This window comes from Ursus maritimus, unplaced genomic scaffold (genome assembly GCF_017311325.1).
Source record: "Ursus maritimus isolate PB19 unplaced genomic scaffold, ASM1731132v1 scaffold_7, whole genome shotgun sequence".
In the NCBI taxonomy this organism is placed as follows: domain Eukaryota; kingdom Metazoa; phylum Chordata; class Mammalia; order Carnivora; family Ursidae; genus Ursus; species Ursus maritimus.
The window spans coordinates 40,129,707-40,154,166 of NW_024426885.1; the positions used below are offsets into that span (position 1 = coordinate 40,129,707).

At 42.9% G+C, this 24,460-nt stretch overlaps 1 protein-coding gene and 1 long non-coding RNA gene across 2 annotated transcripts in view; one reads left to right on the forward strand and one right to left on the reverse strand.

The window, feature by feature from the left end:
- Nucleotides 1-3,977, reverse strand: part of WDFY4 (WDFY family member 4) — a 282,866-nt gene extending 278,889 nt beyond the window's left edge. Inside the window, exon 1 of the mRNA XM_040624184.1 lies at nucleotides 3,841-3,977. The gene's annotated coding sequence lies outside the window, so the exon portion shown is untranslated. The remainder of the gene's footprint in view (nucleotides 1-3,840) is intronic.
- Nucleotides 1,234-5,151, forward strand: LOC103667898. The gene is made up of 3 exons (XR_569892.2): nucleotides 1,234-3,170; nucleotides 4,529-4,723; nucleotides 4,984-5,151. It is a non-coding gene; the product is annotated as an uncharacterized LOC103667898 (long non-coding RNA).
- Nucleotides 5,152-24,460: the final 19,309 nt, after the last annotated feature.

Below are 24,460 nucleotides of genomic sequence, written 5' to 3' on the forward strand. Positions count from 1 at the left end.
TATAGTATGGCTCAAGAACTCCGAGGAGCTTGTCTTCTTTCCCTCCCTCCTGCGCAAGCTATCTCCCCCTTAACCCCCCAGGTGACCAAGCTGTCTTGCTTTTCTACCATGAAGGTCGCACAGGGTCAGGGGCTGCCGAGACTTCACTTCTACACTTGGTGTCTAATCTACAGCTCCATCTTTATCTGTTCAAACCTATATTCTGGAACAACCACCACTTTGCAAGTATGTTCCTTCTGCCCCTGACCGATCTCAAACTATGACAATCCCATTCTCCCGCATGCTCCGGAGTCGTCTTCAACTTCCCTCTCGCACACCCTACACTTAGAACATCATCAAATCTCACACTCAGCAAGTATCTAGAATCTCAGCACTCTGACCACTTCTCATTATCTCTACTGTCACTTCAGGATGAGCCACCAATACCTCTAGTCTGAATTAGTACAACATCCTTTTAACTGATAGTCTTCCTTCTTCCTTTGCTACCCATAGAACAGCTAAAATGATTCTTCTTTAAAATGCAAGCATACATCAGCAAGTCAGAAACACATACTTTTAGTGACAATTAAAGTGATAAAAATGATATAAATATAAATACAAAATAATATAAAATACATATATGTACATATTAAATGTATAAAATTAGATGTCTATGTATTAAGTGTATAAAAACATCTATGTTTTAAATGCATAAAAATACACCACTTAGGAATAACTCTGAACAAAATATGCACTATTTTATAAAGAAAATTATAAAATGTAATTTCAACATTTTAAAGAACATCTAAATAAATAAGGATACAAACCATATTTATAAGTTGGAAGAGTCATTTTCATTAAGATAGTATATCTCTCCAAATTGCACTTTCAATCAAACCTGATCAGAGCTTTCTGTAGAGTCTGACAAACTGTTTCTAAAATTCATATGAAGGAAGAACGTACCAAGAATGTCAAGACAGGATGGAAGAAGAAGAAAAAAAATAAAGAGACTCTTTTCAGATATCAAAGTTTGTTATAAACGTAGAATTAATCAAATATAGTAGTGGCAAAGGAATAAACAAATGGGCAGAAGAGAGGGCCCAGAAACAGACCTCATGTACGTGACACCCTGATTTACAGCAGAGCTCGTGTAGATCAGCGCCTGAAGAATGGCCTTTTTATGTTTAAATTTTTTAAAATTTTTTTATTTATTTATTTTTGTGAGAGAGTGAGCATAAGCGGAGAGGGGGGCAGAGGGAAAAGCAGACCCCCTGCTGAGCAGGGAGCCTGATGCAGGACTCGATCCCAAGATCCTGGGATCATGACCCGACCCTTAACCAGCTGAGCTACTCAGGCGCCCAAGAATGGTCTTTTTAATTAATAGAGCTAACACTCTTTGTTATCCATTTGGGAGAAACAAAATAAAATAAAATGTTACCCTTTATCTCACACCATACAGAAAAATCATTTTTAGATGGGACAAAAATACTTAAATGTGAAAAGCAAAATTATAAAAGAAAACAAAAATGTAAGAGAATAATTTTATGATTTCATAGTGGACAAGAATTTCTTAGATAACACACATATATCATAAAAGAACATATGGATAAATGAAGCTCATTTGAGATTAAGAAATTTGATCATTAGCAGAAATTGCAAATAATGTAATGAGACAAGGCACAAAGAAGAGAAAACTATAATATACATATACGACAAAAGGATTAATATCCAATTATGTATTAAATTACAGAAAATCAGTAGGGTAAAAAAGACAGATGACCCCAATGAGAAATGGACAAAAGATTTGAACGGGAAAAGGAATCCACAATGGCCAATAAGCATATGAAGAGATGCCTGACCTTAGTAATCCAGGAAATGCAAATTAAAAACATAGGTAGATTTTCATTTTCACTAGATTGGCAACAATGGAAACTCCAGCAATATCAACTGTTGGCGAGCATGTGGAGCAAGAGAAACTTTTACATATTGCTGATGGGGGGGGGTAAAATAGTGCAATTGGTTTAGAAAGCAATTTGGTATCATCCAGTAAGGGTGAAGATATGTGAACCTACCCGTTCCACTTCCAGGGTACGTACCTTAGGGAATTCTTGCACACGTAGCCTGGGATATATGCATAAGGGGAGTCCTAGTAATACTTGCAAGTGCGGGAGCACCTAACAGCTTATAATAGAAGAACAAAAACAAAAACCTAAAAAAAATCCCAAGTGCCCATCAGAATTAACTTGGGGAAATAGATTGAGATACATTTATATATAACAGAATACTATACAGCAAGCAGGAAACATGAATGAATTAGAAGCACATGCAACAATACGAAGGAATTCCAGAACCATAATGTGGAGCAAATGAAGCAAGTCTTAAAAGAATTTTTAATTCCTATTTACAAAGTCCAAAAAACATGCAAAACTAAATAAGACGTATTTAGCAATTTCAACATATGAGGTAAAACTATAAAGAAAAGCAAGGGACCAGTGAGCCCCAAATTCTGGACAACCATGTTGTCTGACAAGAGATGGAGAGGCCAAGCCTATGAAGGACCTCAAAGGTGCTGATGATTTAAAACAAAACGAAACAAACAAACAAAAAAAACACTTAGGTGATATTTCTTATACCCTAATCACTGTTTCTAAATTTTCTTTTCTACCTACTCACCATTTAGAATCTCCCTAAGTCTGGGGGGGCACAACCCAGGTCCTCACACTGAACGGGAAGGCCCTCCCTTACTTGACCCCATGGCATCCCTCTCTGGCTGGGTCACCCGGCCTGCACCTCGCCACTCTTTGCCCCACTGGCCCCCACCAGGCCTCCTTGCAGTGCACCCTGACGTTCTCTATTCCCCGCCCCAGAATGCTTCTCAAAGATCACAGGGCTCAGACCCTCTCTTCCTTCAGGACTCCACCCAGGAGGCACACACATTCCTGGCCTCTCAATCCCCTACTCCCAACCCCCCCATCCCACTTCAGCCCACCGCACCAATGCCTTTAACAGGGCTGGCAGGAAGTGGCTCTCCCTCAGTATTTCTCGAATAATTAAATGGATGATTTTGCAGAACGTCATGTCAACATCGAAATGTCCTTGGAAAGAGTAATACATGAAATCCCGAGTTGCCCGATTCGCTCCTCATCGCTTGAGAGAAGCTGGAACAAAGGATTGGTTCAGTGTTCTATAAGGTATGATTTCAGGGGAGAAAAGCAAAGGCTCTGTGAGCCAGGTGGTCCTGCTGATTCAGAAAATGTTGGCGTTTCTGGGGTTTGATGGGGTAATTCACATGAGTAAAGGGAGGCCCAAAGAGGCACCTACTTACCAGACGCCCGGGGAAGGACCCCCGGACCAGGACAAAGCTAGGTCTCTTGGTGACCGGGCTGACGCGGCCCACACTGCTCAGCACCCTTCAGAGGCCTGGGCGGGGGCTGGGCGGAGGGGCTCCCAGTCAGCCTCCCCTCTCCATCCCTGGGATTTAGCACAGACAGGCCTGCATCCAGCCTCCCCCAGGTGCGGCTCGTCACCTTCCTTAGCAGAACCGTGAGAAAGGGCTTGACCTGAGGTCGGAGGATGAGGAATGGAGCTGGAGCCGAGGCCGGCTCGGCAAACTCCAGCAGCGACAGACACCCCAGCAGACCCACGCCTTCGAGTGGCCCCAACTACCTGCACCGCCCACAGGCACACACTTCCCGCTCATCAGCCCCCCGCCCATCCACAAGCCCAGCTCAGGCACGGGCGGTCACGTGTGCTCCCAGGCCCAGCTTTTCAGGAGGCGGCCAGTAGGCCCTTCCCTGACAGACAGGACCTCCATGCCCACCTCTGGCCCGGCGTGGCCTGGCCAGGAACAAGGAGACCTACCCAGAGGTGCGGCGGTCAGGGCCTGCAGACGTCAGGTGGCATGGGTGCCCCCAGACCCAGCCAGAGCCCCTCAGACCTGGGGGAAGAGGATTCAGCCAGCATGGTTAGTCTCCAGCAACGTTTCACTATGAATCACTTGAACTGCGTTTCTGCTCATTTCCTGGAGAAAGCAGAAGTGGAGAGTCAGCAGATGCTTGCTTCTGCCCATTACCCAGACATGACCAGCACTGCCTGGTTCTGGTGGATGATTCGGGCCCTACAGAAAGGCCCCTTAGGGCAGTGAGCTCAGCAGTCAAGCAGGGCTGGCTGGGGCCAAGGACAAAGAGGAAAAGCTAGTGAGTAGTGGACACAGAATTTAGCCCTGTGCTGTCCAGTTGGAATTCCCCTTGAACCTCTGGTAAAACACAGACAATAGTGGGGCTTAGGTGAATTTAGTTAGAGATGTGTCTAAAGTGCACCCGTGGACATTGCATGGGGTCATCAGCCTCCTCTCTCTCGGGCCCAGAGAGAGTTTTCACTTGGGTTCCATCCTCTTCAGTCCTCAGACCTAAGTTGTACTACTGACCTAGGGAGTCCTCCAGCGTTAGATGGCCGGCTGTGGGGCAACACTGAAGTCATCATGAAAGAAAAGTTTAAGTAATAGGATGAAGTTCTCTGAAACTCAGCCTCACAATTCTCTTTCCTTCAGGTTCATTAGTTTGTATCATCTCATATCACCTATCCACAGCATCATCCGTGTAGCAACGGCCAGCAAGTCCCTCCAAACAGAGTACCTCCCTGTGGCCCATGAGCAAAAGCAGTAGGTACCGTGAACGCCTGATCTTTGCAGGCCAGCTCACCACCTGTTCCTAGTTCACAACCAACTGACCATTCCTACGTAACTGTAAGTGAGGGCAACATCCTTTATCATGGGGGGCAAAAAGTCTCTGACATTGGCTCAAAAATGAAAACACCGTTACAATGAAACTCAACTCTTGCCAGTGCAAACTTGCCAGGAGGCAGCAGCCAAAATGGGAGACCCGTCCAGCTTAACACCTAGGCCATACGGCCCTGCTGACCCCAGGCCCATTCCCCGGCAGGGGGCAGGGGGCAGAGTTACCAGCATTCTTACTTGAACTTTCATTTCTCATCTGCTATCCACAGGTACCAAGGAAGCTACACTGGAAGCTGGAAATCTGGAAGCACAGGAGGGGCACCTGGGGTCACCCTGAGACACGCCGCAGTGCGTGCAGCTGCACAAGAATCACCTTGTCAGTCCACAGTGGGTGCCACTGCTTTTAAAGCAACTAATTAAAATCTCTGGTTATACTATTTCCAAGATCCATGATGCTATATAGTGTGCACCACTGTGGGAAAAGAAATGTTAATTTTCTTGGCAGCTGGGCCAAGACTCTTCCCCAGGGAGAGACTTGCTTTTGTCGACTGAAGAGGAAAGTTGTTAGAGGGTGGGCTCTGGGTTGAAGATCTCAGTTGAAATTTTCACTACTGTACTAAGACAGTTACCATCTTTACATAAGACTTTATGTCTTATCTGTGGGGTGGAACGACTGTGATGTCATAGGAACAAATCAAGTAATATTTGCCAGTAGGTTTTTAAACACTAGAAAGAGCTGCACGAAGACATGTTGTTATTCTTGAGACACTTGCCCATGCTCGGACCCTGCAGCAGCCAGGGAACTATGGACTGCTCGTGTACGTCTGTATTTTTATTGAAGGGAAATGTGAGATTCTATGATTTTTTTTTAATGTCCAAAAATAGCAATTATACTTCTGCTTCTATTTGTGATATGTAACTGTTACAGAACATACCCGCCCACTGAAAGTAACTCTAAATATATAAGACAACTGTTTCCCGGCATTAAACAGCAGGCAGCAGAAGACTACAGTCCTTGAGATAATAATAACACAATAGGTGTGAGCCCCACAGTTGCCCTGGCTTTCTTCCTATGGTGACTTCCTGACAGGGCACAGGCAAGCAGAGGCCTGGGGACAATAATCTCCCTGAACTAAACATGTGTAAGATGGAAGGGGCTGGAATGTTCAGGGTAGAGTCCTAAGAAGAATGTGTTTTGTGGGAACTCATCGTGTGTGTCCTTGGCCAAGGGTTGCTTGTGCACACATGGGGTAAGACCCCAAACGACCTAGATCACCTTCTCCAAGGCTGAGAACTGAATGGAGGTTGGGCAGTGTTAGGAAGGCTAGAGTTACATCCCATTCAGATTGGAAAGACCTCACTGAACATGTTGAGAATTCATCTCACGGTCCAGAAAGTCCACGCAGAGGAGTAAGAACCACACCCTAGAGTAGGAGCTATGAACCAGGAACAACTTCAAAATTGAAACAGAAAAGCCCTAACAAATAATTGAAGCAAACCTGGCAGAACCAAAAGGAGATTCCAGCAGTTAAACTGAAAACCAGAACAAAACTAATCATTCTTTAATGGAAGAAAACATAATGCAGCATCCCTTCAGTGTACCATCTACATTCTCCAGCATATGACTAAAATTAGTGAAAATCTGGAGAAATAGAAAAATGTGACCTATAAGAAGAAAAATAACTGTCAATACAAACAGACCCCAAGATGAACCCAATGTTGGAAGTATCACCCAAGGACTTTAAAGCAGTTATTAGAGACATATTCAAGGATTTAAAAAGAAGAGATAGTTATAATAACTGCAAGGTAGGAAATTTCAGCAAATAAATGGAAAATATAAGAAGATTGGAACACAGAAGATCCAATGGGAAAAAGACAGTCTCTCCCACGAATGGTGCTGGGAAAACTGGTCAGCTACATGCAAAAGAATGAAACTGGACCACTTCCTTACACCATACACAAAAATAAATTCAAAATGGATCAAATAAATAAAATTTTAAAAATGGATTAAAGACCTAAATGTGAGACTTAAAACCATAAAAATCCTTATTTTTTAAGAGAGCACAGGCAGTAAGGTCTCTGACACCAGCCATAACAACATTTTTCTAGATATGTCTCCTGAGGCAAGGGAAATAAAAGAAAAAATAAACTATTGAGACTACATCAAAATAAGAAGCGTCTACATGGCAAAGGAAACAATCAACAAAACTAAAAGGCAACCTACTGAATGTAAGAAGATATTTGCAAATGACATATCCAATAAAGAGTTAGTACCCAAGATGCATAAAGAACTTACACAACTGGGTGTTATACGCCAAACAATGAAGCATGGAACACTACATCAAAAACTAAGGATGTACTGTATGGTGACTAACATAACGTAATAAAAATTTTTTAAAAAAAGAAAAAGAACTTACACAAATCAACACCCAAAAAATAACTAATCCAATGAAAAAACAGGCAGAAGAAATGAACAGACATTTCTCCAAAGAAGACATCCAGATGGCCAACAGACACATGAAACAATGCTCAACATCACTCATCATTGGGGAAATGCAAATCAAAACTACAATGAGATATCACCTCACGCCTGTCAGAATGGCTAAAATTTTAAAAAGACACAAGAAGCAACAAGTGTTGGTGAGGATGTGGAAATAAAGGAACCCTCGGGCACTATTGGTGGGAATGCAAACTGGTGCAGCCACTGCGGAAAACAAAAGTTAAAACCAGAACTACCCTGGATCCAGTAATCACACCACTGGGTATTTACCCCAAATATACAAGAACACTAATTCAAAGGGCTACATGCACCCGTATGTTTACAGCAGCGCTATTTATAATAACCAGATTATGGAAGCAGCCCAAGTATTCATCAACAGATGAATGGATAAAGAAGTTGTGGTATAAGTATGTAATGGAATATTATTCAACCATAACAAAAAATGAAATCTTGGCATTTGCAATGACATGGATGGAGCTAGAGGGTATAATGCTAAGTGAAATAAGTCAGTCAGGGAAAGACAAATACCATATGATTTCACTCATCTGTGAAGTTTAAGAAACAAAACAAACAAGCAAAGGAAAAAAGGGGGGGCAAACCAAGAAACAGACTCTTAACTATAGAGAACAAACTGATGGTTACCAGAGGGGATGGGGTGGGGGTTGGATTAAATAGGTGATGGGAATTAAGGAGGGCACTTGTTGTGATGAGCACTGGGAGCTGTATGAAGTGTTGAATCACTATATTGTACACCTGAAACTAATATAACACTGTATGTGTTAATAAAATAAGAGAAGGGCAAAACAATGTAAATTTTAGAACCAGAAAGTATAATTGAAATGAAAACTTTACTGATGGCCAACAGCAGAATGGTGACTGCAAAAGAAAAAAAAATAATGAGCTTGAAGACCAATCGATAGAAATTATTCAATCTGAAAGATAGAGAAGAAAAAATTGAAGAAAAATAAACATGCTGCACTCAGTTGCCTTTGGGACAATACCAAATGGCATAATAGATGTGTAACTGAAGTCCCAGAGGGAAAGAAGAGAGAGAAGAGAGTAGAGAAAAATATTTGAAGAAATAATGTTTGAAATTTCCAAAGTTTGTTGAAAAGTAACAAATTGCAGATACAATAAGCTTAGTAAGCCCCAAGCACAACAAAGCAGAAAGAAACCCACACTTAGGGACATCAGAGTCAAACTCCTAACATTGAAAAACGAAAGGTTATCTTAGAAACAGAGAAAACTAGTATTACATACAGGGGAACAAAAACACAACCCCAGGCCAATGTTTTGTCAGGAAAAAATGGAAGTCATAAGACAATGGAAAAATATCTCTAGCATATTAAAAGAAAAAACCAGAAATTGGTAACGAAATCCTTGAAAAAAAATAAGAACCAAATTTATTTTCAGATTAATAACAGCTGAAATCATTTATCTCCAGAAGATTTGTGCTACAAGAAATTCTAAAGGGGGGGGGCGCCTGGGTGGCTCAGTAGGTTAAGCATCTGCCTTCCACTCCGGTCATGATCCCAGGGTCCTGGGATGGAGCCACAAATTGGTGGCTTGATCCCACCAACTGCTTCTCCCTCTCCTTCTGCCACTCCCCCTGCTTGTGCTTGCTCTCTCTCTCTCTCTCTCTCTCTCTCTGTCAAATAAATAAATAAAATCTTAAAATAAAAAAAAAATTCTAAAGGAAGTTTTTGAGGTTGAAGGGAAAAGAAACCAGATGGAAATGTGGGTCTACAGAAAGAAAAGAAGAGCACTAGTAATGGCAAATATAATCAAACTATTTACTGTTTCTTGCCTTAATTTCTTTAAAACACTAGGACTGTTTAAAACAAAAAATGTAATACTGTACTTTGGAGTTTATACCATACCCACAAAAAATATATGACAGCAGTCCCACAAAAGATGAGGGAGTAAGTGGAAACATACTGTTGCAAGCTTCTCACATTTTACATGCCGTAGTATTTTACTAACTCTGCATAATAAGATTGAGATAAGTTAAGGATACATATTTTATTTATAACTTTGTGACAAAGATACCAGGAAAGTCAACATTCAGTTCTTATCAACAAACGCACTGAGCATCTATTCTGTGCCAGGTCCCAGCTAGACCCTGGAGAAACTGAGATAAGTAAACAAAGCTTCCATTAAGGCTATTTCCTACAATTCAAGAGGGCAGGTGGTTCTCCCTCAGATAGTGATACAGGAACACAAGCTACTTTGTCCTTTAAAGACTTGTTGTCATCTGCAACCCATCAGCAAACTGGGAAAGCAAATGGACAAAGCCCATCTTTACTCACAAAAGCCCAACCTGTGAGTGGCATGCATCACTTTGGCTCACAATCCATTGCGATTGCATGGCCATATCTAATGGCAAGGAAGGCTGGGAGGTGCAGTTCAGCCATGTGCCAGCCTTAATCCTATTACCAGGAGAGAATGCATTTTGGTAGTCTCTATCATACTCTCTGCAGAGAGCTTATGATCTACACTTAGGGCAATAAACAAAAAAGTTGATAATAATCTCCTGATTTTTAAAATAAATCACGTTAACTTCACACATGATGCAAAAAAAAGTATAAAGAATACAGCATAAAATTAAAATCATTAATATCCTAAATACCATAAACTGCTAACCAATAACCCATGTGAGAATAACATTCTTTTCTGTGTTTACCAAAATATATTTCTTTGGTCTTTATTTTTTTCTTAACAAATTTAAAATCATGCCATAAATTCTGCTTTATAACATGTTGGGGTTTTTTTCTCACTTAATTCATCATAAACTCTTTCCCATGTCATTATTACAATGTATTTCTTACAACAAGTTGGAATCAAGAAGAAAGAAGGCTGTTTACATAGCAGTGGGACATTTTTTTAAAATCCAAAGCGAAAGCAATGTCCTTGAATTTTCATGTTCCCTGTAGGATTATGATAAACTCCAGAAAAAGAGAGGAAATCCAACCAGCAAATTGTACTTTCTTGGAGATGGAGGACGTGAATACTGGTGTGACTGGGAAATAACCCTACAAGACACCTGGAGCCTACAGGAGTAGTGGTAAATTCTGGTGGAGACTTGGAGAATGACAGAGTATCAGAAGACTACAGATGGTCAAATACTTCTTTTAATTTCCAAAAATAGCTGGAAGGTAGAATTTACAGCTCCACATCGGTAGCATTGACATCATACCCCAACAAGGAGCTCACTGAGAAGATAAAGAAGAACCATAAGCTATTATTCAGTCAAACTTAAGCCACTCAACCCTCTTCAACCAGCATAATGATTTGCTAGGACCAGGTATTAAGCTGGGTCCTGCAGACACAAATAAGAGAAAAGAATGCCTTCCTCAAGGAACTTTAAACCCAAGAACAAGTCCTTTAGGCTAAGCTCATTTATCTTTGGTGGTTGAGAAGGTACAGACATCACTAAGGATGTGAGCTTCAGTAAGGCACTGGACAAAACCTCTCTTGATTTACACCTCCATTTGTCCCACTGCCATCTCCTCAACACCACCATATGCCTGCCGCCATGCTCGATACCTGGTGTGATGAGATCTGGTCTGTCTGTGGGAAATTCATAGACATCGGACTCATCATGCACAGCCACACACCTGTCATGCCAAAACGGTTTTATTTTAGGGAAGTAGGACTAAACAGCTGAAACTTCTGTTTAATTCTGAGTGCCTTTATGCCCTCCCACCACTGATGTGACACTGACAGCAATGAGGTCTTCCCTAAAGAGGCTCCACTTTGCAGGGAGATCTCATGAGATCAGAGCCAGGATATCAGTGAGGAGCCAGCTTAGAAGGGGAATGGAGTGCAGCTTCTGGCAATAAGGAAGGTGAGGGTATGTTTTGAAAAAAGATTCATGGGAAAAAGGGTCTTTTCAAGAAATGGTACCGGACCACTGTTGTTCAACATAGTACTAGAAGTTCTAGCCTCAGCAAACAGACAACAAAAAGAAATAGAGAGCATTCAAACTGGCAAAGAAGAAGTCGAATTCTCACTCTTCACAGATGACATGATACTTTATGTGGAAAACCCAAAAGACTCCACCCCCAAATTGCTTGAACTCATACAGGAATTCAGCAACGTGGCAGGATATTAAATCAATGCACAGAAATAAGTTGCATTTCTATACACTAACAATGAGACACAACACAGAGAAATTAAGGAGTTGATCCCATTTACAATTGCACCAAAACCCATGAGATACCTAGGAATGAACCTAACTAAAGAGGCAAAGGATCTGTACTCTGAAAACGATAGAACACACAGGAAAGAAATTGAGGAAGACACAAAAAAATGGAAAAACATTCCATGCTCATGGATTGGAAGAACAAATGTTATTTAAAATGTCTATGCTACCTAGAGCAATCTACACATTTAATGCAATCTCTATCAAAATACCATGGACTTTTTTCACAGAGCTAGAACAAATAATCCTAAAATTTGTATTGAACCAGAAAAGACCCCATATAGCCAGAGGAATGTTGAAAAAGAAAACCAAAGCTGGTGGCATCACAATTCTGGACTTCAAGCTTTATTACAAAGCTATGATCATCAAGACAGCATGGTACTGGCACAAAAAACAGACACACAGATCAATGGAACAGAATGAAGAACCCAGAAATGGACCCTTAACTCTATGACGAGCATTAAGGAGGGCACGTGATGTACTGAGCACTGGGTGTTATATATGATTGATGAATCACTGAACTCTACCTCTGAAACTAATAATTACTATATGTTAATTAATTGAATCTAAATAAAATTTTTAAAAAAGAAATGGTGCTGGAACAACATGGATGTCCATGATGAAAATAAATCAATCTTGATTCTTACCTCACACCATATACCAAAAAAAAAAAAGAAACAAACAAACAAACAAACGAACAAAAAACCCTTAAACAAAACAAATAAACAAAACGTAAGGGGTTTCTCAGACTGAAAGAGTTAAAGCTATAATGCTCCTGAGAGAAAACATTAAAAAATATCTATGGGCCCTGAGAGGAGGAAAAAGCTTCTTGGACAAGGCATTGTTAGACAATGAAAAAGCAAATCACAGGCTGGGATTATATTCCCAAAGGATATATCTGACCGGTGAATTAACCAGAACATATAAGGAACTCCATCAAAGCAACAATTTAAAGATTTACAACCCAATAAAAAATGTACAAAAGCCTTAGATACCAAAAAAAATTTTAATATATAAAATATATACATATATGCATATATATACATGAATATATACATATATACACAAATATATACAAATGACCAAAAGGTACATGAAAAGGTGCTCAACATTATTACTTATCAGTAAGTGGAAATTAAAATCACACTGAGATGCCTCAACACACGCACTACGATGGCTAAAAGAGATGATTAACACCAAATAGTGAGGACTTGGAGCAACTGGAATGTTCCTACATTGCTGATAGGAATGTGTAATGATATAACTACTTTCAGAAACAGTTCAGCAGTTTTCACAAAGTTAAACATACACTTCTGTGACTCAGGAATGCATTCCTACCTACTGACCCAAGATAAATTAAAACACATGTCCACACAAAGGTCATTCATAAATATTCATAATAGCTTTATTTATGATAGCTAAAAACCAGAAACAGCCCAAATGTCCACCAACTGGATAATGAATAAACAAATCATGGTATATTCATATAATAGAATTCTACTCAGCAATAAAAAGATCCTTCCATCAATACAGCCTGCAACACGGATGAATCTCACAGACCTTACTGACTGCATGAAGCCACACACAAAAAGTGCATTTAAATGAAAAAGAACCCCTGGTAAAAAAAAAAAAAAAAAAAAAAAAAAAAAAAAAAAAATCAGAGCAGTGGTTGCCTCTGGGAAGGAAGTACGGAATGGAAGGAAGACCAAAGGAACTTTCTGAAGTGATGGAAATATTTTATGCTTTGATAGAGGTATGGGTTACATACCCAAATGGAGGAATTTTTTTAAGTCATGCATTTCAACATATACAAAATTTTACGTTAAAAAATGATTAAAATAATTAAGTAGGGAATAAGATATACATAACCAAAAATGGCAAAACGGGGGCGCCTGGGGGGCTCAGTCGTTAAGCGTCTGCCTTCAGCCCAGGGCGTGATCCCAGGGTCCTGGGATGGAGCCCCGCATCGGGCTCCCTGCTCCCCTGGGAGCCTGCTTCTTCCTCTCCCACTCCCCCTGCTTGTGTTCCCTCTCTCACTGTCTCTCTCTGTCAAATAAATAAATAAAATCTTTTTTTTTTAAATGGCAAAATGCTGATCGAAGTTGAAGTTGAACTGTGGGTACATGGGTTCATTATATTATTATATTTACGTATATTAAAATATTTTCCATAATGAAACTTGTTTTAGAAGAGAAAGAAAGAGAGCAGGAAGGGAGTACTAGGTATACTGCAAACCCTAACATACCCTGTATCTTCCATCATGGGAAAAGTGTTCTCAGGGATAATTAGAAGGAACAACGGCACGTAAGATCCAGAAATAGGCTCAATCAGGTGTGCAGATTTAGCACACTCAAAGGCGACATCTCACGTCAGCGGGGAAAGATGAACTATTAGTAAGTGAAACTAGGACAACTAGATAGAAATACAAGGAAAGAATAAAATTAGATCATTTCTCACAGCTCAATAAAAGCTAAATGAACCCACTGTTTACATGCAAAAAAAATGCTAAAAAAAAAAAAATGAAAAGCATTCACAAAGCATCTGGTAGGTGCTGGGGGGACATGTTTGCAGAGAGGTGACCGCGAAGCTGGTCAGTCCCAAAAAGATGGCAGGGGCAAGGCCTGGGACCCAGACCTCAAGTGAGAGCCCAAGGAGGGGCTAACATGAAGAGCTAGGGTTCCAGGATCAGGCATAGCTGAGCAGTGGGGCGTGGGGTCCCAGAGGCTGCTTGCAGGCCTGGGGAAACCAGGAGAAACCAAAGTAAAACCACGTTCATCACACAAGGGCCTGGGGCTATGCCAGGGAAGGGATGAACTGCCTTCCGGTCATTGCACCAGGTCAACCACAGCTACAACAGCTGTACTGGGGAGAGGGAGGAAGGAAGGGGAGGGGGCAGGGGAGGAGGGGAGCACTCTGCATTGCTGTGGCACCTAGAACAGCCACGCAAGCCCCCGCTGAATCTCGGACACAGCCGGCAGCAGAAGGATGGGGTGGCAAGGCCACGAGAGAGGGGTTAGACCTCTAGATGATGGCCCTTCCAAAATTCTACCTAATCCAGGAGGGGCTGCTTTTCCACTTCCAAAGGCCCCATTCAACCCTTACTGGCTACAGCGAACTCACCCTAGGGGAGGGCCTGAGAAGAATTTACCTTGGAGCCTCAGGCTCCTTGAAGACAGTCTGCACCGCGAGAGGATGGAGGTGCTGGGAGCCCGCTAGGCGAGGCCTGGGAAGCAGAGGGTAGGAAGGCAGAGATATTCAGAGGCCAGCTGGGAACGTACAGGAGGCCACGTTCCAGCGCAGGGAGGGCAGGCGGGGCAGGCGGGGCAGGGATGTCTGGTCTGGATGGAGTTGTGCTCAGCTTTCCCGGGCTGTCACCAGGAAGATAAAGGAGGGAAAGTGGCACCCAAGGACCTGCTATGCACCTCCAAGGCCTGGCTGTGAAGTAAAACTGACCCCCAGGCAAGCCCCGAATGAAGATGCCACACCGTGGCCGCGGTGTCTGGGCTACCATGTCTTTGACCTCTCGGAGGGAGGCTGGGGCAGAGAACAGAGACATGGTTTCTGAAGGCGAGACTTGTCTCCGTTGTCCTTAGTGAAGCCTAGTGTAGGGCCTGCATGGGACGTGTGTCCTCAGCCCCCACAGGCAGGAGCCTGGGTGATTCTTCCACAGGCCTCACTGGGTAAGCTCCCCGTTGGAGCAGAAAGCCAGTGGCTGCCTTCACTGAAGTGAGCACGGGTGCTGTTCCTCTGGTCTCTGCTTCCTGCTGTCTGTATCATTCCACCTGCTCCCTTCCCCGGTCCTTGGCATCCACGGGGGAACATGGCCATGCGTGGTTCCTAAGTGTCCTCTCTCATGTGAGCTCAGCCTCCCAGAGAGAGCTGTGCCCTCCTCTCACATCTTCATTTGGAACCATAAACACCTGGACCAAACAAATGTGGCCTGGATGGGGCCTGGGAAGTGACGGTGATTAGGTCATTTTGGGGTCACCACGGTCAAGTGCCCGATCAGAACAACCGCTGATGGCTTGCCCTGAGCACAGCTGGCTGTCCTGGCTGCCACCTCTTGAGGGGCTGGGGGCAGGACAGGTGCAGGGAAGGCCCTCTCATCCTGCATCCTTACAGCCTCACACCCAGCCAGGGGCCCATGCCCCAGAAAAGGTCCCTGCAAGGCCGCGAAGCCTGTCCTCTCCTTGAGCAGAAGGAAACAGAAAGGCCCCATTGAATGAGCTGCTGCCATGTTTGCCCCCGGAGACAGGGAAGCAAAGGCCTGGGAGGCTGGGGTTGGGGGGTCCAGAGTTGCTGAGTGGGGTTAAGACCGCTGCCCGAGGACTGTGCGGAGAGGCAGGGTGGAGCAGAAAGAGCAGGGTGGCCCAGCTTCCGTTCTTGGATGTGCGAGCTCAGGCAAGATCAGAGGTCTCTGTGGAGGAGCCTTCCTCCCAACTCCTGCCAAGATGCGCCGAGATGATGCAAAGGGAGGGACGCACCTTTCTCCACATCCCAGGGCTGTTCTTTGGGTCCCACATCCCTTGTTTCAGGGTGCAGAGCCCAACTCCTCTGCAGCCATCCCGGGGGCCTCTGCGCTTTGGCACCAGACAGTGGCCTTCGGTGACAGGGGAAAGCAGCGGAAGCACAGCAGGTGCTGGCTCCCTGCTTCAGTAACCACTTCGCCAGCTGGCCTGGGGGCCCTGGGGCCTCCACTCAGGCGTGGCTCCCGGACGCGCCCTGCAGAAACGGCAGAGCAGGAGGAGATCAGCGGGAGCTCTGCACGTTGAACAGCGATGGGAGCAGGGCTGCCACAGTTCCCATCAGAGGCGCTGAGCCGCTGTGCTCAGAGAGGAGGCTGCAGGACCCTGTTGTCCTCCCTCCAGGGAGCACCATTTCCGGCAGCCAGGAGACCTATCAGAGGAAGGGACTGACCACGTGTTCCTGTAGGCAGGTGGTTGGGGGCGGGGAGAAGCAGGTGGGGAGAGGTGAGCTCAGGCCCATTATTTAACTGCACTGAGATTGTCCCCTTATCTGAAAATGAAGAAATTACAGTTTCATATGGATTTTGCTTTCATGAGAGTCAAATAGAACAAGTGTGTAACCTGGCTGGTCAGGTCACCCTTCACTTCTCAACAGTTCTGCCTGGGGGCGTTTCCTGGGAGGTGCCCGTGCTGATATTGGTTTAACTATCTTAATTCTTTGCTGCAAAGAACAGGAATGTGCCAACGTAAGCCATTAAACTGTAGCACTCAGAGTAAGGTGTCTAAGCCCCCTGAGCCTCCCTTTCCAACACATACATTTAGGGTAATGGGATTTAAATAATAAGAATGTACCTATGGCCAAACGCAATGCTCAGCATATTGTGAATATTTGGAGTGTAGACAAGCACAAAATGTGACCACTTCTCAGTGTAAGGAGAGAATTCCCCTGGCTGGCAAGGGGGAAAGGGGAGAGCCAAGGAAAGTGGGAATAGGGATGAAATGTGAATGCAGGATATTTGCATATGTGGTCGAAAGCAAAATATGCTGTAAAAAAGACTACTGCAAAGTAAACGGGGTCCAGGATGAGGAAGCAGAAGTCGCTTTTTTAATACTGATGTGGGGTGTTTTTTTTTTTCACTTATAAAACTATACCTGCACATGGAAGCAAAATTCAGCTTATAAAAACACAAAAACTAGCTTCTCTTTTGCCTGTGATTATTTTCACCTTGGCCCAAATAATCACTAAGAGTGATTTTTTACAGATCTGCTCATGGTTACCATTACAACTTTAACTGATAATTCTATTTTAGGGTTAATTTCAGACGGTACCTTTTGACCTTCAGAAATGAAAAACAAGAAAATTTGCTTCCTTCCCTTATTTTCTTCTTCCTCTCTCAGACTCCTTCCTGATTCGTAATCGTATTTGTCGTTTATTCTTCTACCTGTGCCTTTCCAAGTTTGTTCATCATGTTCTTCTATTTCTTTCTGGCAGTTACTGTCATGATTTTCATAGTACGTGCAGTCTTCCGTTACTAAATCAAGACTGTATTCGTTGCTATGAAAGATAAAGATACTAGCTTGGTTACACTTCCTCTCTCATCCCCTTATTAAGTTTTCTTACTGTTTTCATGTCATTGTGGTTTAAAATCTTTGTGTTAGGGGACTATGAGACTCTTACTTGTTTTGTCGATAGGTTGGTCCTAAAAACTTGAAAACTAATCAACGGCATTGACAGTAATGTGGTTTCACACAATATTCATTGTAGAATCAAGAAACATGATTGACCCAGAGAGAAGAAAAGTACTCTTGTGTCATTAAAACCTTAAAGTTAGGGGCGCCTGGGTGGCTCAGTCGTTAAGCGTCTGCCTTCGGCTCAGGGCATGATCCTGGCATTCTGGGATCGAGCCCCACATCAGGCTCCTCTGCTGGGAGCCTGCTTCTTCCTCTCCCACTCCCCCTGCTTGTGTTCCCTCTCTCGCTGGCTGGCTGTCTCTCTGTCAAATAAGTAAATAAAATCTTTTAAAAAAAAAAAAAAGGAAGTGGTGGGGAAATTGTTAACACAGATTAAATTTAAATCGGGCCGTGTCTATAGCCATCACATTGTCAAGAGCATACAAACTTGAGGAAATACTTTTTTTGGTGTTCGAAAACAATTATCCAGTTCAACAAAGTCACTCAAGCCGTTGACAACTGAGGAAAGTTCTGACATACGTAGCACGAAAGCTGAAAATGGTTTCAGTTAATGAACATCATCTGAGAAAGAGTTTAGCAGTAAATTACATATCAGACTTAATGACCATAAATTACAGGGTAAAGCGCTGTGAATCAGGACGCCACTCCGTTTGTCAAATCATGGTTAAATTGACGGTCTAGTTTGGCTACAGATTCAAAAATTGGGCAAAAAGTAATAACGGCATTCCATAAAAACTAATTGACTAAATAGAATTTGCAGTCGAGGGGCGCCTGGGTGGCACAGCGGTTAAGCGTCTGCCTTCAGCTCAGGGCGTGATCCCGGCGTTCCGGGATCGAGCCCCGCATCAGGCTCCTCTGCTATGAGCCTGCTTCTTCCTCTCCCACTCCCCCTGCTTGTGTTCCCTCTCTCGCTGGCTGTCTCTATCTCTGTCAAATAAATAAATAATATCTTTAAAAAAAAAAAGAATTTGCAGTCGAGAATTGTATGCTTTATTATTATTTGTAAATTATGGGCTCCACATGCTTTATATCGTAAAATGTATAATAAACTGAAATAGATAATAGATAGATAGATAGATAGATAGATAGATAGCAGATAGATAGATAGATGATAGAAGATAGATAGATAGATAGATAGTAGATAGATGATAGATAGATAGTAGATAGATGATAGATGATAGATAGATAGATAGATAGATAGATAGATAGATAGATAGTAGATAGATAGTAGATAGATAGGTAGATGATAGATAGATGATAGATAGATAGATAGATAGATAGATAGATAGATAGATAGATAGATAGACAGACATAGATATAGATAGATAGGCAGGCAGGCAGACATATTTTTGAGAGCTGGTTGTTAAGGGCTTACCAGCACACCACCGTCTCACAGGCTTGCTGACCTCACCATCACATCACATAAGAAATCAGGAGACTATGGAAAGGTCTCCTCCTCCCATGCTCCAGGGCCAGTGTGGTCCCAGGGGGAAAAGGGGTGTTGGTGCTAGAGGACTCACCACAAGGATAACTAGGACTTGGCTCTGGTGATGGGGAAACAAACGCTGGAAACAGCAGGGCTGCAGGGCAGATCACTCCTCTGTGCCTTCACCCACATTTCTAAAAAGAGGCTGCTGATCCCTCCCCCCAGGCTCAGGGGGCAGTTGTGAGACTCTATAAATATCGTGGTTGTGCCAGTGTGCAGGCCCAGGGGGCAACATCTGCCCCTTCAGAGAGGAGCCCCCATCCCCACCACCAGCCACCAGCAGGACCCGTGGCTCAAACTCCCCAAGACCACCTGCTGCCGGGCTTGCCTGGAGAGCTTGGGAAGCTGTCCCCACCGGGGCTCTTGCAGGAGCTGGCCTGATTCTGATGCAAGGGGAAGAAGCAGGGAGGCAGGCCACTTCTGCTTTCTGCTCACAGCCACCGAGGTATCTGCCCGGAGAGCACATTTGAATTCTCAAACCTCAGCCACAGGTTCACTTCAGGTTTTAAGGGAAAATTTATGGGCAGTTTCATTATAAGTCATTATAGCTGGGTCCTCTGCCGAAGTACCTCTCTGTGTTTCTGGAGAACTATGAAATGTGGGAATGATCGCTCTAAATATGGGTGGATGTGACGCTCACTCATGGAGACCGATTGTCTTTTCCTTCCAGAGGTTTCTTGCAGAAAACCCTAAACTTGAAGTATTTTATTTACCCTCCGTGAATCTATCTGAAGGAAATGACCCAATAGTCAGAAAAAGCTTTTCACATACCTGCCTCAAATCCTTTTTTAAATAATGTAATATTGTGGGAAGATAAATAATATGCAGGAGCAGAGCAAACCTTTATGCAGGAAGGTGCACTCAGCATGGGAGAAATCATCGAAAGTGTCCTGTTTTAGGGGACTTTAAAATAACATGACTTGGTCGTGAATATGCCCTTCGGATGTTCTTTTTAATGCCATGAGGAAATGCTTGATTAAAAATGTTAAGCACTGTCCAGAAGCCACATGGCTTGCCCTACATCCTCAAGAGAAAAAGCAAATGTCATGGATTTGGTTTGTAGGTTCAGGTTTATGTTATATGTTGTGCCAGGGCCAGCACGGCCACCATCTGCTGTGTGGGGAGAGACTTAATATAGAAATGATTTAAAAAATCTATTTAACTTTTCAAACCCTTCCTTGCAGAGCACTTGAAAGTGGTAGATTCTCCACAACAAAATCTCATTTCCCAACAGCGCCAAGCATCCATTTTCTTGTTTCTCTTAGAGCTCAAATTCATCGTCCCGCAGGCACAGCACATCCGTGCAATAGTCACAGTGTTTCCATGTAGCGGCTTGGAAATGTTCTGTAACATTATACAATTCACTTACTCCTAAACACATAGACATAGCTCTAGACATAATATACACAAGTGTGACACCGATGCTTCCCAGTGGCCACTGGATGGACAATCAACACCGGAGTTACCAATAGTTTATTTTTTATATTTATTTATTCTTAATTTTTTTTATTAAAGATTTTATTTATTTATTTGACAGAGAGAGACACAGCCAGCGAGAGAGGGAACACAAGCAGGGGGAGTGGGAGAGGAAGAAGCAGGCTCCTAGCGGAGGAGCCTGATGTGGGGCTCGACCCCATAACGCCGGGATCACGCCCTGACCTGAAGGCAGACGCTTAACCGCTGTGCCACCCAGGCGCCCCTATATTTATATTTTTTTAAACCACAATAAAAATTTAGTTTTGTTCCAAGAGTTTTTATTTCAATTTTATATTCATTAATTATCATATACCTTTTGCCTTTTGATCTTTTAGAGAAATCTTTTAAAGTGACTATATTAGCAAGTTTTAACTTCCTAAGAAGACCTTTCTATGTAGATACATAATAGATTCGGAATGTATACAGTTGCTATTAGTGAATATTCTATGTTTTAAACTTTGTATTTTGAAATGATTATAGATTCATAGGAAGTTGCAAAAATGTTACAGGGAAGTCCCACATACCCTTTACCCTGTTTTCCCCACTGGCTACATCTCAGAACCAGGAAACTGACATTGGTACAATGTGTATCATGCTGTGACAGTTTATCACATGGGTAGATTTCTGTAACTGCCAAGAGACAGAATTATTCCGTCACCACAAAGATCTCCTTGGTGCTACCCCTTTTGTAATCACACCCACCTCCTGCCCCCTCCATCCCTAACCCTGGCAACCACTAGTCTGATCTTCATGTATACAATCTTGTCATTTTGAGAATGTTATCTAAATAGAATCATACAGTATATGACTGTTTGAGATTGGCTTTTTTTCTCTCGGCATAATACCCTTGTGATCCATCTACCTTGCCACGTGTATCAAAAGCTCATCCCTTTTTATTGCTGAGTAGGATTCGATGTACCACAGTTTAACTACTCACCTGTTTCACCACGTTGAATGCATTCTCTCTGGGGCTGTTGCAAATATAGCTGCTTCAGGAAACCTCTCTTCACCTATCCTCTCTCCATGGGGATTGGTGGGAGTTGATCCCACCCCTCAGCAGTGGGATGGACACATGACCAGGGTCTATCAGATGAGATTATTCTCTGCCCTAGCCACAGTAATGTGTGTGTGGACCACGGTGGTCCAGCCAGAAAGCATCTCAAATGTTTTGCTGGAACCATTAGGTTTATGTTCTTATAGTCAAAAATGCCTTAAAAAATAGACTCAATCTCTCTGGGCCTCATGGTCTTTGGCTATGTAATAAGGATTTTAAAAAAAATTCCTATGTTAACAGATAAGTATGTATTTGTTTATTCAACAAAGTCAAGGTGTTATTGACAGAGTAGGTGGGGAGGATTTCAAGGAGAGAAGCAGGTGCAAAGGCTTTGGGACAGGAAAGGAGTTAAGTGACCGGTTTGCCCAGAGCATAATGCTGGTAAGGGGTGGAGCAGGGGGTGGGGTGGGGGTGTCTCCAAGATGACATGGAGAAACAGGCAAGAACCCCTCAGGGAAGACCTTCTAAGATCTGGAGGGGAGTTTGGACTTGAGACTTTCATGATGAGTGAAGTGTTTTAAGCAGAGAAGTGGCACACTCCAATTTACTATTTACTGCCATGTGGAGAATGGCCGGGGGGGGGGGATGGGGCACATGTGGAAGCCAGTGAGGAAGTCCCTGTATAAGGCCAGACAAGACGTGGTGGCGGCCCATCTAGGGTGATAATAGTGGGGACAGAGAGAAAGGGTTGGATTGGGGATATGCATTGGAAACAGAAGTAACCGTAAACCTTCCTCATGGAATGGGTCAGAAGGTAAAATCAAGAATGACCTCCTGGGATTTTGCTGAAAGTTAGTGTGGGCGGTAACATTTATTGACATGGAGAAAGGAGCAAGCTTGGGACAGGCTGGGCCACCAGTGTGGGATGTGTTAAGCCAACCAGTGAGGGTAACAGGGCAGCCAGAAAAGGAAGCCTATAACTTAGGGGTGTTATCTGTCAATATCAATTTGAGGCTCATTAGAGGGTATCTTAAAACATGGTAGAAGTGGATAAGATGACTGGGAGAGTGTACAAGAAGGAAAGGGCTGAGCCTAGGTCCTGAAGTTAGAACTTGTACATCGCACGGACAAGCCATTTCTCCAACCCCCCGCAGAGCTGAATTGGATAGACCAAACACGACAACAACAGCTGTCATTACATGCTGCCTTTGTTTCATGTCTTCAACTCATGCTCAGTTTTCAACTTTCCTGTTTTCTAATCATACACATTTAACACCATACGTTTCCTTTGAGGGACGGTGTTAGCGAGCTACCTACGATGAGTCTTAAAACGCATTGTTTGTGTTGCATGCGGTTCTAAATATTCTGTAATTTCCATTCCAATATCTGCTTTGAGACATAAACAAACAATGAGTTTTTTAGCGTTCAATACACATCCTTTATTTTCAGCTCTTTTTTCTTACTGATACTTGATTTTATTGCACAGAGGTTGGAGAACTGTGAATAATAACGATTCTTCAGTGTCGATCTGTCGTGCCTTTTTTGTGTTGGGCTATGCGCTCGGTTTCTATCGATGTTCCACGAAGGCTTCTGTGAATATCCATTACTTCAAGCGTGCTCCTTGTGTTGCTCAAAATCTTTGCTTCTTGGGGCGCCTGGGTGGCACAGCGGTTAAGCGTCTGCCTTCGGCTCAGGGCGTGATCCCGTCATTATGGGATCGAGCCCCACATCAGGCTCCTCCGCTAGGAGCCTGCTTCTTCCTCTCCCACTCCCCCTGCTTGTGTTCCCTCTCTCGCTGGCTGTCTCTATCTCTGTCGAATAAATAAATAAAATCTTTAAAAAAAAAATCTTTGCTTCTCAGGCACCTGGGTGGCTCAGCCAGTTAAGCATCTGCCTTCAGCTCAGGCCATAATCCCAGGGTCCTGAGATCAAGCCCCATCGTCATGCTCCTTGCTGAGCAGGGAGCCTGCTTCTCCTTCTGCCTCTCCCCTTGCTTGTGCTCTCTCACTCTCTCTCTCTCTGTCAACTAACGAAATAAAATAAAATCTTTACTTCTCTACTAATTTTTTTCAATTCTGCTTATTCTATTGGTTTCTGAGAGTGCTGTCATAAAATGTCCACTAAGGTTGTAAACTGGTCAGATTCTCCTCATTAGGTCACAGGTTCGTGTTTGCTTGTTTTCTTCCTTTCAAGCTTTTTTAGGTGTTTAGAGGTTCAAGACTTTTGTATCTCCAAGAATTGTTCTCTTTATTATCTTGTGGTGACAATAAACTTTATCCTCATTAAAGCTTCTCCTCAGTACATCTTCTGTCTTATTTCAAGCACTACAGCACGTTTAGCTCCTATTTGGGGGTATATCAGATTCAGTTCATTTATTTTCAATATTTCGGTGTTCTTATGTTTTAGGTATATCTCTTGGCAAACAGCTAGAATTTGATTTTTTAAAAATTCAACCTAAGTAACCTCTATTTTTTACTATATGAGCCGAATCTGTTCACATTTACTATGATTACTGATATGTTTATACCTATTTTTTTAACCTTCTTTTGTGTTTCTATTTACCATGATTTTTCTTTTAAGTTCTTTTTTTTTTTTTTTTTTCCTGTCTTTCTTCTGTTGAATTTAGGAAGTATTTCTTGGTGCATTTTTTGGTTTTGGTTTTGGTTTGGTCTTTATCTCCCTCTATTGGTTTGGAAGTTATACATTCTATTTCTATTCTTTACTTGGTATTCTTAAATGTTAACACATACTTGACCTTAAAAAGTCTAGAGCTAGTTGATGGAGGGAGGTGAGTGGGGGATGGGCTAGATGGGTGATGGATATTAAAAGGGGACACTGGTTGTGATGAGCCTGGGTGTTGTAGGTAAGTGACGAATCACTGAATTCTACTCTTGAAACCAATATTGCACTGTATGTAAGTAACAATAT